Source organism: Eschscholzia californica, unplaced genomic scaffold (assembly GCF_041429995.1).
Source record: "Eschscholzia californica isolate CP2 unplaced genomic scaffold, dmEscCali1.0.p SCAF_1, whole genome shotgun sequence".
Lineage (NCBI taxonomy): Eukaryota > Viridiplantae > Streptophyta > Magnoliopsida > Ranunculales > Papaveraceae > Eschscholzia > Eschscholzia californica.
In genome coordinates this window covers 33,784,269-33,801,726 of record NW_028238198.1, presented here as the reverse complement: position 1 = coordinate 33,801,726, position 17,458 = coordinate 33,784,269, and the positions used below count along the sequence as shown (strand labels likewise).

The following is a 17,458-nucleotide window of genomic DNA, read 5'->3' as shown; positions in this document are numbered from 1 at the left end:
GCCCTTTTCTTTTGTTGAGAAGAACGAGGGTTTAATGTCACGAAAATATTATAAAAACAAATTTACTTTCTTCAAAAATATTTTAAGATATTAATTAATTAGGAAGAAGGAAAAGAATTTAGGCTCCAAAGGTTGTGAGAGGCGAAAAGGTGAAAGACGAAGGAATTAAAACTTAATAGAAATCAAAGTGAGACCGGGTAGGACATAAGTTTTTTTAACGAAAATAGTTTGTCTGAAGAAAAATGATAGGTTACAATAGTAGTACTACCCCCCAGACCTAAACAAAAAATTACTTTTTATCTAGAGTGAAAAAATCTATCGAGAGAGAGAAAAAGAGTTGACCCGTTGATGGGCCTAAAAAGTTTCCTAAATAGGTCTACACCCGCAAGTGCACGGGTATCAAGTTGTAATATTTCTGGAAAGACCGGTTCGTTCCTCAGAAACTAAGTCAAACTCAAATACTAACCTTAAAACTATTGTGATTTCAAAAGTTGATTAATGGTAATATGATTCAAATCAAATAAAAATATAACAAATAAACTTTAAATAACACTTAAGTTGATATTCAGAAAAAGAGGTATCTAGGGTTTTCGAATCCGTCCACGTGACAATTCTAAATGTGATATATTTGCTTTAGTCAACTAAGTTCTTTGTTTTACTCGGGTTCTATCACATGAACGCTCTAGAATCCGGAAGATGTTGTTATTAAAAGCAATAAGGAATTTAAAAGATATGAAAATTTAATCTAGAAATCAATTGACTTGCATATAGACCGAATTAATAAAATTCTCATTATGGACTTCATCTAAACCCTAAATGGTAAAATTATTTTCTCATGATTAAAGATGGAAGTTTAACTAAATAAATTATGGGAGAAAAGTAGAAAAAATCAGATTTTTTACTGATTACAAAAGAGAAACAAAAATCAAAAATCAAGAAAATCTTAGAACGATAAGCTTTCGGTTCTGTTTCTCTCTCTACTGTTCTTTTGTTCTCTAAAACCCGTGATATCTCCTGTTGTGACCTGCTTCCGTTATATAGACCCGAGAAATAAATTGAATCTGCTCCAAAAACCAACTCGCCGAATTTCTCTCAATCCTCCCTCCTTTCTGTTACTATATTTGAATGTACATCACATTCTCTCTCTCTCGGGTCTCTCTCTTTCCTTCTTCTGTTTTGATTCACTCCAAGATCTTCACATCCTTCAGCCGAGAATATCTGTTTCTCTCTCTCGGTTTTATCTCTTCCTCAACTATCTAAATCCATCGAATTTGTTCCTTTAGTTTTAAAGAAACAAATTAGATTTGAATTATATCTCCTTTCCTGGTCTTTGATCGGTTGACTTTGACCAGAACTTGGACCTATTATAACTCACTCATCTGGACACCAATTCGACTTCCGTTTTCGCCTACGAGTTCGTCTTCAACTCTAGTTTGATCCGAGTATCAAAGTAGACCAAACTACCAGAGCAACATTAGCACCAAATTACCGAAATGCCCCAAATGTGTCAATCTCCCGATTTTAACCGTTTGTCCCGCTCAATTCCATAAATGACACCTGGACAAGAGAAATAAGTAATTCATGAGAGTAACTGCTCGAAATGAACTAACTGACCCGAGTTAAGAGATTCAGATGGGACATTTCCATGTCTCATCACCCGTACAACAATATACAAAGGTTTTTTTTTTGTACTTTAATTGGTATGTGAATAACCAAATGGAAAGAGAAAATAAGATCCGACAATTAAAAAGAGTATATTTGAAGATCGAACAAATATTGTTCCATAAAATATACCGCTTCTAATTCCTTACTCCACACTATGAATTAGATTCCACGGAAACTAAAGAAATAGTATTTCATTATGTTTGGATACTTGAAACTATATGTAATTCTATATTCTCGTAAAAAGACCCCAATATTTATCTTCAAATTTTACGTCACTTTTTTATACATATAATTACGAAACTAATTTTGTAATTCTTTTATGCGTACTTTTATTGAAGAATGTTAATTTTTATTTTACTGCCACGTAGTCTTCATCTACTTTAAATAAGTTTTTACTTCAGATTTTGTATTTTTAGTAATAAATAGGTTAGATTTTGTTGACTTATATACATTAAAACATTTTCTAAAAAACACAATTAATGTTTTTGTTCATTTCTTTGGAGAATATTGAGTGTATTATAATCATTTCCAGAAAATTAGGTATCAACCAAATGACATTTATACATTCCACAAAATAACAAATGAGAACCAAAGAAACAATATAAAGGGTATATAAGCACGAGGATGAAGAAACAATATAAACGACATATTTATACATGTTTCTCTTTGATAAATAGAGTATGGTTATTTTTCTATGGTCTGAGTTGGGTGATTGAATTCTTTCTTGGATAAACGTATTCTCACCATTTTTATTTCATGATTTGACTAACCCTCCTCCCTTATATAGATAACCCAATTTTTTCGTCATCCAACTTACATTTTAAGATATTAGTACAAGTTGGTAAAGTTCATTGGCATAAGACTAGTAAAAAACAAGGGAGACAAATAGAAAAATAACCATACTCTATTTATCAAACAGAAAAATCATTTATTAACAAAAAAAAAAAAAAAAACAGAAAAATCGTTCAATCAAAGATCATTAAAGTATTCAAGTTGCAAATAACATTATTTAATCGTCATTGTTCTATTCTGAACATGACCTCGTCTTAGTCGGATTTATCTGAACTTGAGTCATCTAAGTCAAACTTATTATGGTTAGGGTCAGAATAGTCATTTCAAATTAAAAAAATTCTCCAGACTTATTTTATATCCGACTCGGATAGAGCTAAAATCAGTCTCAATCAACTATTCAAATGAATCTGATGCACGAGTTAGATAAAAAATCAAACAAAATCCACCCAAGTCATTCAAATATCAAATTGGATTTGCGGTCTAATTTTGAAAGAAAACAAACAAACACTACCTACGTCTTGTCGGTAGAGCAAAAATACTTTGCTTTAAAAAGAATAAAATAAATAATAAAATACTATGAAATATAATGACAGATTTAATTACCATATTCCTGAGGGAGCCAGGAGGGACTGACATTTGCTTTCCCATACCGCACATTCCTAGATTTTTTCACTTCACCAACGTCACTATTGGCATGATATCTCAATCCTAAAAGAAAATGTGAAAGAAAATTTAGAAGGAACTTAGATCCAAACATAAATTTGAGGATAAAAGTCATTCAAAAGTAAATAAATTGGATAAGACCAAAACCAGAGATCCAAACATAAATTAGAAGATAATGTTCATCGTAAAGAAAAATAAATTGGACAAAAACAGAGAAAGTTACCATCACTTTTGAGCCCCTGTTCTTTGTGTATGTCAAACACCACATCTATCATTTCAGATAGAAATTTTCTTACGATTGCAGATAGAAGTGTTTATGGTGTATCTTTTTATATAGATCTAAAGCACATAGTTATCTCTCTAAACTTCGGCGATGAGCCCCTAGTTTTGAAAAACCACGGTTTTTAAGAAATACTTCTCCTTCCGACGTGGATCCCAAGGTTCTAGTTTCTAGAAAGACCTCTCTTGCTTAATGTGCTTTTATTTTCGTAATATAGTGCTTTGCATGTGACTTGTAAGAGACTCAATCTTTACAAATATACTGCTTTCCTCTCACGTGACTCCAAGAAAGTAATTTTTAAAAGTAATTCTCCAATCCCTTGTTATTCAAGAGTCTTACGTGACGAAAACTTTTCCTTACATTTTTTTTTTGCCAAATTTTAACTTTTCATGTCATTGTATTTTGTTATTCCTAGAGAAAGAAGTAAATAACATATGATGATAAAACCCGTTTTTTTTTTAAAGGTCTTGGATAATTTTCTCGTTTTTTTTGTAAAGGTCTTGGATAATTTTCCCATTTCATGAAAAAGACATGACCTTCTGATTAATTAAGAATAAGGTCGTAAATATTAATTTCCAGTAGACTTTAGCTAGCAACCGTGGATGAATTTGTTAAAGGTCGCGAATTTGGGGCATAAAGAAAAGTCTCCAGAGCATAAAGACTTAGCCAATTAAGATTGACTTAGGGGACATATTTATTTGTTAGCCTAAAAATTTATTTGGTTGAACTTTTCCCCATAATCTTCATCTTCTCTAGTTTTCTTGCACACTCTCTTGCTCTTATCTTTATTAGTTTTTCTTCTTATTCAAGTACTCAAACATCATATTAGCTTGTTTTAAGTCACTCTTGTCAACTTGTTTGGGGTTTTTAGTGTTCCAAATCATAAAATCATCTATGTGACTTTTTATTTTATTTTGAATCTTAATATTTGCTAGACCATGAGTAGCTAATCAATTTGTTGAGGCGTAAGGACGAAGTTTTGATGTTTTATTGTGTGTGTTTATCTTTCTATGATTTTTGAATTCGATGCACTTCCCATGTTCGATTAAATGTCTAAACTAGTTTCATGTTATATGTTTCACATCCATCATAATTATTTGTTAGACATTATTTTCGGTAGAGACTCGAGGTCACTTGAACAAGTCACCCTCTAACTAGGTATCATCACGAAATATACGCTTGTATTTAAGTTGCTTACCTTATATTCGAGAATGACTCAAATTCGAGATTCAGACCGAAGCCAACACACACATGATCACTTCAAAATAGATTCCCGAAATCCTCAACCTTCTCTTATTTGAAAGACCATAGATTCTTCATCCTTGTTTGCACCTTAGATAGTCTAGTTCGTTATTCCCGGTTATTTGTTCGTTTTCTTCCGTTTGTCACCTTTTCGTTAAAAAACCCTTGTTACTTGTTTTGCTTTAACTTTTTAGTATGTTTTACCATTTTCAGATCGTAACTTAGTTATACTTGTCATCCTTGTGGATCGATCTTGGTTTACCAAATATTATTTGACACATGTGTTTGGGTTTGCAATCTTTTGGGTGCATCAGTCGGTACGATGGTCCTAGGCGCATTGTCTTGGCTGAAATACAACCAGATCTGTCCTGAGATATAAGAGAAGACTAGGGAGTCTGCATAAGCACGACGATCTCAATTCTAAGATAAAAAGGGGTAGATGCGTGCCTAATGCTTTCCCGAATTAATCTCGAAATCCTATCCAAGACCCCAGTCTGAGGATCTTACACATTTATTAAACTCTTGGTTCAAGTGTCTCGCGGAAGGAAACTTTCCCCACCGACTCTACATGACCGAAAACACGATCTATTTTAAATACAAAATATCCTTAAACAATGAAACCTCCCTAAACCAAATATACGGGAGAATGCAAAAGCGAAATCCTAATTTTCTTAGACTACGAAACAGTAGGTTGAGTCCAACACGGTGGATCTCAGTCGCCTCATCTAAGCCACTCGATGCAATTGGTTACGAAGGCCTATAAAGGTAATAAAATCGTTTCAAAGTAGACATAAACATAATCAATGAGTAAGTCACAATTTCATAAATTCAGGTTTACTTAATACTAAATTATTTACCTACAAGGGTAATTTGTCTGTCTTGAGCGCCGCAGAGGTTTCCGAGTTCTTCGTAGGTTTTGTCCCCAAGATTGTGAGGAGCATAGCGGAATTCAACGCAGTAGTCTCAACATCTTGACTGATGCTAAAAGAAAAAATTTTGACATTAGCAAATTGGTTTTGAAGGAGGGCTAACACAAGCAAAATCACCATCATTAGGTAACCTGAATCTCAAACTCGACTCCTAGCGGAAACCCATCTTTACTTTACTTTCAAATTTTACTATGAAAATCAACAATATCTTCGAAAGAAGAACTGGCTGTTGAGGTTGAACGCCTCAAAGTAGAAAAAATACGGGAATATGAAAAGTCTATGCTTTGCAAACAAACCTCTCAAAAGCCCAAAAAGATGCACCTTCGTTGAGAAAACTAAAGAGGCCGAGAATCGGGAAGAGACAGTAAAGACCCTTTCTTGAAATCTATTTTCAACTCCTGCTAGTGCATTCCAGCCATGCCTTGATAGTATTAGCAGTTCAGAAGCTATAGGACTGTTAGTCAGGCAAAGCATAGATAGAAAGAAAAAGATGCAGACCCTGATAAAAAACTTAAAGGCCACTGAAAAAGAAATCTACAACGACGACCGAAACGTAAGGAATAAAGAGAGAAATAAAAAGAGAATTAGGAGAGAGATGTATACGGGAATACAATGGGTTTTAAATGGAGAAAAAGTATGTGACATTGGATACAGGGGAAAGAATAATTACATAGACAGACGTCGGGAAGACACTTTTATGGGTATTAATGATATTGGGTGTTAATGATAATTGGTAGTAATGTATAGAAGAGATTATTGTATAGTTTTTTTTTTTTGATGAAGAGAAATACCATTAAATAAAAGAGTCTATTACAAACCGACTAAAATTCAGAAATAAAGGATGCGACATCGTTCCAAATTTTCTTTTGTTCGTGGGTACGACCCCATTTAGCTAAAGCATCTGCATAAGTATTACAATTTCTAGACACATGGGTGAATATAATTCCTGTGAATTTGTCCTTGATGTCTTTGATCTGTTGGATGATTCTTTGTGATTGCCAGTGAAGACTTCCTCTATTGCCATTGAGAGCTAGGATTATTGCCTGATTATCACTTTCTAAATGCACATAAGATAGTTGAAGTTGCATAGCACCTAGAAGACTTGATAATATCACTAAGCTTTCACATTCTTCCGCATGTTGCTCTCACACAGTATCTGCTACCGCTATTATATAGTTGGCCTCTGCATCTCGTATAATGTAACCGATTCCAGCCTGTTCATTTAAACTAACGAAGGAGGCGTCTACATTTATCTTTATATATGGTGTCGATGGAGGTCTCCATGTTTGAATATTCGTTTTTTCCTTACATTTAGTGGTAATACTAGACTCAGTTCTGAGTGGAGTGGTCTTGGCATTGGTAATCCTCTCTATCATCTGTAATGGATTTTGTTTATTCGTCGTAAAACAGTTCTCACATCTGGCTTTCCACAGAAACCATAGGATTTTAGCATATAGATTAATAGTTTCTTCCTCTAGAGGTTTCTATTGTTGAATCCACTGAATTGTGGTAGTGATATGATCCGTTCTAACTTGGAAATGAAACCAAATTGCTTTCGCGAAAGAGAAATGCAGCATAACATGATCAAGAGTCTCCTCCTCATTACAGTTAATACAGGAGTAATTATTACCAATAAATTTACCAATTTTTGCTTTTACTGGTAAGCTATTCGTGCAGCATTTCCAAAGAAATAGTTTAATCCGTGGAATTGTGTTCATATTCCATATAAAGAACCAGTCCATCTGATCTTGTGTAGTGTAAACTGTATTGTTCCGTAAAAAGTTATAAATGGATTTAAGAGAGAAGTTACCTGATTTGGTCAATGTCCAGATGGCTTTATCCTCATCGTTAGGATTAAGATTGATGCTGAGAATAGAACTGCAAATATCATTATTAAAACACATATTTATGACGTTTAAGTTCCACATACCATTCGTAATAAGTTGAGATACCTTATCTAACGTACAAACTCTATCACTCGTGATCGGAGGTGGATGATTAGGTATCCAATAGTCAGTCCAAATATTGATATGTTCACCTTTGTGAATATTCCAAAAAATAAGACTCTCCTCTGATGGTAGTGTTTAGATATAGATTTCCAAGGCCAAGAATGATGATTCTTGGGTTGCTTGGGTTTATGAGAGTTATGAAAGTACTTCCCTTTAAGCACTTGAACCCATATAGCCTCTGGGTTGTTGATGATGCGCCAGTTAAGTTTGTGCAGAAAAGCTTGATTATCGAGTTGGGGTAGACGCAGACCAAGTCTTCCATGTTTGCGAGGTTTGCAAATCGAATTCCAGTTGATAGTATGGAAAATTTTGGATTTTCCCCACCAATAAGTCCTTTGAATAGACTCAATGTTGTCACTAATGCCTTTGGGAAGGGCAAAGCACTGCATTTGGTATCGGGGAACAGCCGCTGCGATAGTTGAGAGATTATTGTATAGTTGATTGATGGAAAGTCAAAATTTTGTAGAAACAGAAGGAGTAATTGGCTAAGATTTATAATAGATTTCAATCTAAATCATTGAAATAGAATGACTTCTCTATAATAACAAAAGGTGTCTAGACAATATGCATAATTAAAAAGGAATGTCAAGAAAGATCTTTGTGTTGTATTATGCCCGGAGTTTTGATTGTAACTAATTTTTGGAAGGGTTATTTCTCAAATGACCTCTTAGTTTATGATCAGCTTCCCGTATAGCTCCCTAATTTATCAAAAATATCCCGATAACCTCCTTTCTGCCGTTGGCATCAAAAGACCATTTACTTTATATGTTTTCTCCCAAAATTACCCTTTTAGCAATTGTCTAACGTAACTCTGTCTCTCATCATTTATTTATATTTCTAAAACCCTTCTCTGAAAACAAAAAGTGAAAATTCAGCATTAAATATTTTTAAGCTTCCAAATTCTATCATCACCATCATCATCAACAACAAAAAAACAGTGCATCAAGTTATGTATCAACAACAACAAAAGGAACATCTCTTAAATTCATGAGGAAAGTGAAAAACATCTCTTAAATTGCATCAACAATAAAAAAAACATGCATCATCAACAACATTCATCATCATCAACATTCATTCGTTCAGCATAAGTAACTCAATCAAAAAGTAAGGAACACAATCACGAAGGAAACCATAAAATTAAAAGTACATTTGCATTCTAGATAGAAGAATGATCAAAATCAAAGCAAAAGAAGTCAGAAAACTCACCGACGCCATTCAGGAAGAACAATTTATTCTTCATCTTCCATTTCCGCCAGAGGAGGCGTTGGAGTTTTTTCAAAAATTGATTGATATAGAGAGTCTTGGAGGGAGGTGGCCATTTAAATGAGAATGAAAGGAAGAACCTTTGGTTCCTTGGATGTGAACTTGGACTTGAATGTGTTAGAAAGGTTGTGTGTCTTAGACACTCAATTGCAACTAAAGTCGAATATCGAATAACACGAAGATGAACAACTTTGTAGATAGATTTACACTTAGAGATGAATTACTTACAACTTCTTCTCTCTATATAAGGAGATAACAATTATGAACAACCTCTCTCTTATACTAGGAGATGTACTATCAACTCTCTCTTTACCAAAGGAAAGACAAGTATTTTGAAGAAACTAAACTCTTTTTCTAATACTAACTCACTTTCTCTTCACTTGGCTTGCTTATGAGATGGAATGGATGGGATGATATTGAATTGAAGTTCTTCATCTCTTTTTATAGTGTTGGACGAGAAACATGGTGTGGACACTTCAACAAATGAGGTGTCTCACAAACTCATGGTGTCCTATTGATAAATTGCCACCTCAAATGGTAAGAGACTTATAACCAAGGTGAGATGTCTCATTTACAATAGGTGGTTCATGTTGTTTGACACATCACATAGTAGTTGACACCAAGAGCTTGGTTGATGCCACCTAAAGCTTCAAACAAAGTAGCTTTACACCTCATATAAACTTGTTACCGTCTACTGGCTTTGTCAATATGTCTGCTAGGTTCTCTTTTGTATGAATTTTCTCCATACTAATGCTTCCTTCTTCCACCTTCTCACGAACAAAGTGATATTGAACTCGTATGTGTTTCGTCCTCGAGTGAAAGCTGGATTCTTTGCCAAGTGCAAAGCGCTTTGACTATCAGAAAACAAAGTTACCTTCTCTTGTTTGTGTCCAAGCTCCTCCAATAACATTTGCAACCATATTGCCTCTTTGCTGAATTGTGTAGCTGCCACGTATTCTGCTTCCATCGTAGAAGTAGCCACGATAGACTGCAGTTTCCAAACCCAACTTACTACTCCTCTAGCAAGAGTAAACACATACCCTGTGGTGGATTTGCTTTTATCAAGATCACCTGCATAATCCGAATCAACATAGCCTTTAACAAGAAAGTTTGGTCCTCCATAACATAATGCAACATTTGAGGTACCCTTGAGATATCTCAGGATCCTCTTCACCGTATTCCAATGCTCTCTACCAGGATTTGCCATGTACCGACTAACTTCTCCCACTACTTGTTCAATGTCTAGTCTTGTACATACCATGGCAAACATTAGGCTACCCACTGTTGATGCATATGGTATTCGAGACATCTCCATCTTCTCTGCTTCACTGTTAGGGCTCATACTGGAAGATAACTTGAAAATAATAGGAAGAGGGGTAGAGATTGACTTACTATCTTGCATATTGAAGCGTCGCAAGATTTTCTTCAAGTAGTTTTCTTGAGAAAGCCAAATCTTTTTATTATTTCTGTCTCGGTGAATTTGCATCCCTAGAATCTTGTTTGCTGGTCCCAAGTCCTTCATTTCAAACTCCCAGCCATTTGAGCCTTCAAATTTTCAATACGATCTTTGTTGGGGCCTGCAACCAACATGTCATCTACATACAACAACAAAATTATGAAATCACCATCACCAAATCTCTTGTCGTAAGTACAAGGATCTGCATTAAGTCTGTTGTATCCTAGGCTCGTAATGAAGGAATCAAATCTCTTATACCAACATCTCGGCGCCTGTTTGAGACCGTATAGAGATTTGTCATCCTGCAAACCAAGTTCTCTTTTTCTTCAAAACCTTCTGGTTGGAGCATATAAATTTCTTCTTCAAGTTTTCCATGAAGAAATGCAGTTTTCACATCTAACTGCTCCAAGTACAAGTCATATGTAGCACACATCGCCAGGACTACCTGAACTTTTGTAATTCGTACAACATGTGAGAATATTTCGTTGAAGTCAATACCTTCTTTCTGAGCGAACCCTTTCACTAGTAGTCTAGCACGATACCGCTCCACTTGGTCATTGCTATCTCGTTTGATCTTGAAGACCTATTTATTTCCGATAGCTTTCCATCCAGGTGGTAGATGAACAAGATCCCATGTATTATTTTTATGGAGAACTTCTATTTCTTCTTGAATTGTTGTCATCCATAGAGAAGCTTCTTGACCTTTTATAGCCTCATGATAAGTTGAAGGTTCTCCATCTTCTGTTAGCAGACAGTATGCAATATTACCTTCCATAAAATAATTCGAGTGCCAAGCTGGTTCTCTCCGCTCCCGAGTTGACTGTCGAATTAGTGGAGTTTCAGTCTCAGCTTCTTCTTGTTCTTCTTGCTCTAGTTTTGCTTCAGAAGAATCTTGATCTTCTTGTTCATTTCTAACATGAACTGTACTAGTCTCTGGTTTCTCCTTTGAAGTGCTATCATTTGTATGTATTTTGTCTTTTGTAAATATCACGTTCCTGCTGATTATTACCTTGTGGGCAGTGGGATCCCACAGGCGGTACCCCTTCACACCATCAGCATACCCTAAGAAAATACATCTTCTAGATTTCGAATCTAGCTTTGATGTTTCTTGGGTGTTGTACATTACGTACACTGAACTTCCAAATATATGTAAGCGAGAATAATCAGCTGGTTTACCTGTCCACATTTGCATTGGCGTCTTTAGATCAATTGCGGTTGATGGAGACCGATTGATCACATAGCACGCGGTCTAGACTTCTTCCGCCCAAAAAGATTTGTCAATTCCTGCAGCTCTCAACATTGCTCTTGTTCTTTCTAACAAGGTTCTGTTCATCCGCTCTGCTACTCCATTTTGTTGTGGAGTGTACGCCACTGTGAACTGCCTTTTGATGTCTTCTTCTTGAGAAAAGGTATCAAACTCAATACCAGTATATTCTCCTCCATTGTCTGACCTTAGACACTTGATCTTCTTCTTAGATTCAAGCTCTATTTGCGCTTTGAAATTTTTGAAAACTGGAAATACATCTGCCTTCCTCTTGATTGGAAACACCCAACATCTCCTGGAGTAATCATCAATAAAAGATACAAAGTATCTTGCACCTCCTAGGGATATAACCGGTGATTGCCATACATCAGAGTGAACAAGTTCTAAGATAGTGTTGCTTCTAGCATTTGAACTACTGAACTTCAATCTGTGCTGTTTACTAGTAACACAATGCTCACAAAATGGTAAGGAAACCTTTTTGAGCCCTGGAAGAAGGTTTTGTTCGACGAGAATCTTCATACCTTGTTCTGATATGTGACCGAGTTTTTTGTGCCAAAGATTTGTTGATTCTTCTATCGAACTTGTTGATGCTACTGAAACTTCTCCTTCTTGTTGTTTTTCTCCTTCAAGCATGTACATATTAGCAGCTATCTTTTCCGCTTTCAAGATCACAAGCGCACCTTTGATCACCTTCATTTTCCCACCTTTAATATGGGTTTTACACCCGAGACTATCTAATTTTCCTAAAGACAATAGATTTTTCTTCAAACCTTTAACATGTCGTACCTCCTGGATAGTGCGAACGGTACCATCATACATCTTCAGTTTGATGCTCCCAATACCAGCAATCTCCACAACATGATCATCTCCCATGTACACAGATCCTCCAGAGGTGGGTTCATATTGATGGAACCATTCTCTCTGAGGGGTCATATGCCATGTGGCTCCTGAATCCATTAGCCAAACTTCGGCAAAAAATTTTCTGCCTTCATGAACTGTTGTTGCCTCGCTGTATCAAATTTCGCCTTCATCCAAAGTACCTGCTGCACAACCCTGAGCGTTTGACAACTCAGGACTTTTTCCTTCTTTCTTCTTGAGATTCCAACACTCCCTTTTGTAATGCCCTTTCTTTCCACAATAGTGACACTTCACATTCTTCTTACTCCTTGATTTTGATCTACTTTGCTTCTGACTCCCACTTGAGCCACGTTTCGTTGATCGTCCTCTCATCATCGTCAAAGCTTCAGCATGTTGTGAGCTTTCTTGTCTATCTTCTTTGTTTTTGCACTGATTTTCTTCTTCAAGAACTGCAACAGCAATATCATCAAAGGACATAACTTCTATATTGGTGGTAATATTGATGATGAGTTGATCATATGAATCTGGTAGACTTTGAAGTAGGATTTCCCCACGTTCAACCGTGTCCATATTATGCCCTATTGATGTAAGTTGAGAGAATAAAGTATTAAGGGTGTTGATGTGGTTTGTTACCGTTGTTGACTCATCATTCTAAGAGTGTAGAGTCTTCTCTTCAAGAAGATTTTGTTGTGTAGTGATTTGATCTCGTACAACTTTGTTAAAGTATCCCATATTTCTTTTGCTGACGTCTTCTCAGCTACACTTGATAATACTCCATCGGCTAGTTCTAGGTGTAGATTTGCAATAGCATTGCCATCTCTCTCGTTCCACTTAGCGTCATCAAGCATATCAACCCGCCTATCTTCAATTGTCGCCAGACAATTATCTTTTCTCAAAATTGCCTTCATCTTCACTTTCCATAATGAGAAATTATTTCCATTGAATTTTTCTATATCGTACTTTGCCGTCATTATTTTGGTGTCTTCTTCCACTAACCAAACCGACAAGAACCTGGGCTCTGATACCACTGTTAGAAAGGTTGTGTGTCTTAGACACTCAATTGCAACTAAAGTCGAATATCGAATAACACGAAGATGAACAACTTTGTAGATAGATTTACACTTAGAGATGAATTACTTACAACTTCTTCTCTCTATATAAGGAGATACCAATTATGAACAACCTCTCTCTTATACTAGGAGATGTACTATCAACTCTCTCTTTACCAAAGGAAAGACAAGTATTTTGAAGAAACTAAACTCTATTTCTAATACTAACTCACTTTCTCTTCACTTGGCTTGCTTATGAGATGGAATGGATGGGATAAGAATGGGATGATATTGAATTGAAGTTCTTCATCTCTTTTTATAGTGTTGGAGGAGAAACATGGTGTGGACACCTCAACAAATGAGGTGTCTCACAAACTCATGGTGTCCTCTTGATAAATTGCCACCTCAAATGGTAAGAGACTTATCACCAAGGTGAGATGTCTCATTTACAATAGGTGGTTCATGTTTTTTGAGACATCACATAGTAGTTGACACCAAAAGCTTGGTTGATGCCACCTAAAGCTTCAAAGACAGTAGCTTTACACCTCATCACCATTTTCAACAGAATGGGTGTACCCATTCATTCTAAAATGTGAAGAGATGCATCCCATATGATGGGATACAATTGCATCTCTCTAGTTTCTATAAGTAAGTTCACATCATGTTGAATTGGTAACCAAGAAATTTCGACTCTATCTCTTTCTCTCTTTCCTTCAAACTTTCTCTCTCTAAATTAACTTTCAAGTTATAGTGAAGTGATTTCATCTATTTTGGTCGATTGAAGTCGGTTTTTTGGCATTATCAGTTTATTAATACAGAGTGTTCTTGATCTTGGTTAAAGCGTACATACTTTGAACTAAGATATTTGTTGAAGGGTTTTATCGTATCCTGAACGCATAATTCCTGACCCGATGTGTATTCGTGGTTTCATACCAGAAGGGGGCGAATTACTGTCTCAAAAAATCAAGATTCTCGAGCTTTGAAGTATAGTAATCAACGTTATTTTATTCATTGATTATCTTCCACCTTCCATTTCAACTTAAACGCCAATCTTCCAACAATTTTTAGTTAGTAATTTTGTAGTTGAAATGGAAGTCATTTCAATTAACATCTCGCCATATGATCACGCAACCCAGTGAATAAAATTAGCAGAACACCTGTAAGTATTTCAGTTAAATTTGATGCGTGATTTTATGTGATAAAATGGAGTAGTTTGATATTCTGCGATATTTCAAGTGAGTCATCTCCTGCGAGCATATGTGAATTTTTATTATACAAGAACACAGGCATGCGTGTGCACCATGTATTTAAATACATACATATTACATATTATATATAGTTTGTTCTTGTTAGATATTCAGGAGATTCACATGTTGACCATCGTAACAGATCATTAAGGTTAATAAACTTCACTTATAAATGATAAGATGAATAGTGAAAAATTATTAATTATTTAGTTGTGTCTCGTGGTCTAACTTAAAATAATTTTTTTGTTTGACAAGTAAGAGATGTAAGTGAGCGATCCACACACCACACTAATTGCTCTAAGTCCCTGGCTATTTGAGATAAAATATCTTTCAGCCATAATACATAATAAAGGTTGGTTATGATTTTGTGGTTACCATGAAACCCTTAAAATTAGTGTTGATCCATTTTATTTGTTCGTGAGAACTATTTGGTTTTGGAATTCAAGTGGTTACCCACTTGAAGAGTTATGTATAGGGCCTTAGAGAGAAGTGATTTTGGTGTGTTAGGTGAAAGTGCACTTGAGCCATTTACGAGACAGTGAAATATAATATTTTGGTATAAGAGATGCATCATGTGTATATTTGTTCAACTTAGAGAGACAAAAGTATTTTACTTCATGTTATGAGTGCATCATTTTGTTATCTATGCATATGCGAAACCTTCTAATTGAGATTTTAGGAGACGATATGCGTTTGAGAAATTCAAGTCTACAGAATAACAAAACATTATCTTTGAGTATCAAATATTTTAAGAAACGATTAATAATGCTCGTCAAACTATAATTCATTTTTGTGGAAGAAATGAATGATAACTTCTAACTTTGACATTGTGAAAAAGTTAATGGTGATCTTAGAATTAGAAATCTAAGAAATGAATAGTCATATTCTTGAATGAAAAATATAAATGAAATTGTATTGAGTAAGGGTACAATTATAGTTCATTTTGAACTATTTATTCTCAAGTGACATGATATTTGTTTTAGCTTAAAAGAATATCCCATTGTATTAAGAGAATACAATTACAAAAGTTGGTGGATTCATTTCGGGGTCCATACATAAATCCTCATGTTGTGAGATGTTGTTGTCTTGGGCATCCAAGAAATAAGTGGTGATTTAATTTCACTAAAATTGACTTGATTAATTTCTCTAGTCATGTGCACTAGAAAGAAGCTCAGTGATCAATTATTTTGAGTTAGCTAAATGAGATAAATAGTAGACGGTAGAGAAACTATTACTCATAAAATGTTTTGGCCAAAACAGGCTCATCAATTGTTGTTCATGTAAAGTTATGGTTGATTGTATTAAATCAATTTTGTTTCTAGAGAAATATTTTCTAAAGTTGTTGTCATCTAGACAAATATTCTCTAATGTTTTCAGAGTTATTTAGAGAACTTATCTCTAAAGAAAAAGAAATGGGCTAAGGTCTGTGAATGAAGGTTGATCGCCTTTAACGGGAACCCAACTTATGTGTTGAAATACATAGACAAAGCTCAATGGGTACTAACAAGTTAAAGCTTTCGCGATTATGGAATACTAGCATTTTATAATCTCCCGTTTCTAAGCTAGTATTGACTTTTTCTGCAAGACAAAGGATGAATGAAAATTCTTAATAAGTCCAAAATTTGAAGTCGTGCCTCGCGGAAACACCCCATGTGGACTTACCTATCTGAAGGAGATGTCCTTCGACCAAAGATGCAATGCGAGCAATTTGTCGGATAAGACAACTGATGAACAAGATCGTCAAGTCCGGACGATTTAGGGGTCGTAGTGTTTAGCTAGAAACCAACTACGATCGTCGAATTACAAAGTAATTCGCGGCTAACTTTAATCGGATCCTACATCGAGTTACACATAAGAATGTCTATTTGATCGGATTACATGACTAGTGGGAATGAGACATATAATCATGGGAGAGTCCCATAAACATGTCTCATAGGCCTAAAGTAAGTTTAGACAAAGATAACACGAATGACCCAAAAGAAGGGTTTAGGGTCGGGGGCGAAAGGGAGACCTTTTGTGCCCGGATTGGGGACGGCCTTGGCTGGCCGGTTCCCCTAATGGGGCAGGTCAGATCTGCCCAGTTTGGGTAGGTTTGAGCGGCCACGACTTAAGGAAAGTGGCAAATGGAAACTAATTTTTATTTTCGACTATTTCCTTAAACGTATTCAAAATGGATTTTTTAGGAATTTAATTAGGGTTGGACGCTAACTTAGAACTCTATATATGTCTCTTAGGGACTTGAATAAGGTGTGGAATTTCTCAAGAAGCTTTCTTAGTCTACAATATCAAGTAGAGAAGAGAAAGTGAGCTAATTCCCAAGCTATCTAACTAGTCAATAAAGAAGAAGGTGTTCTTCATATCAAACCACCATTGGAGTTCTAGCTAGCTACGAGGTGGGAGATCAAGTTGATCATTTGGGTGTCTTGAGTAGAGGAGCAACACGTGGGGCTCTTGGTCTTCGCATTCGATTGGAAAGGTTCAAGGGAAAACTAACGATTAAGGTAATCTCTAACTCTTAGTTAATTATTAGCTTATTCATGATGATATTGGGACCATACTAGTGTTTGACATGGGATGTCCGAGATTCTTCTTAGAACACTAGGTGACACCATAACACAACAAGTGAGTGTAGAAATCAGGCCGTTTCCTAAGAAAATGAGACCGTTTTCTGAAGAAGGCTCATGAAAGGTGTTAAAAGTGTCTTGAATAAGGATTGGTATCGAACCGCATTTATGACCCGC

General features: G+C 35.5%; 1 long non-coding RNA gene across 1 annotated transcript; it reads right to left on the bottom strand.

The window, feature by feature from the left end:
* Positions 1–756: 756 nt before the first annotated feature.
* LOC147566266 (uncharacterized) lies at positions 757–3,443 on the bottom strand. The gene is made up of 3 exons (XR_015237405.1): positions 3,344–3,443; positions 3,061–3,165; positions 757–1,557 (listed from the first exon to the last, which is right to left on the bottom strand). It is a non-coding gene; the product is annotated as an uncharacterized LOC147566266 (long non-coding RNA).
* Positions 3,444–17,458: the final 14,015 nt, after the last annotated feature.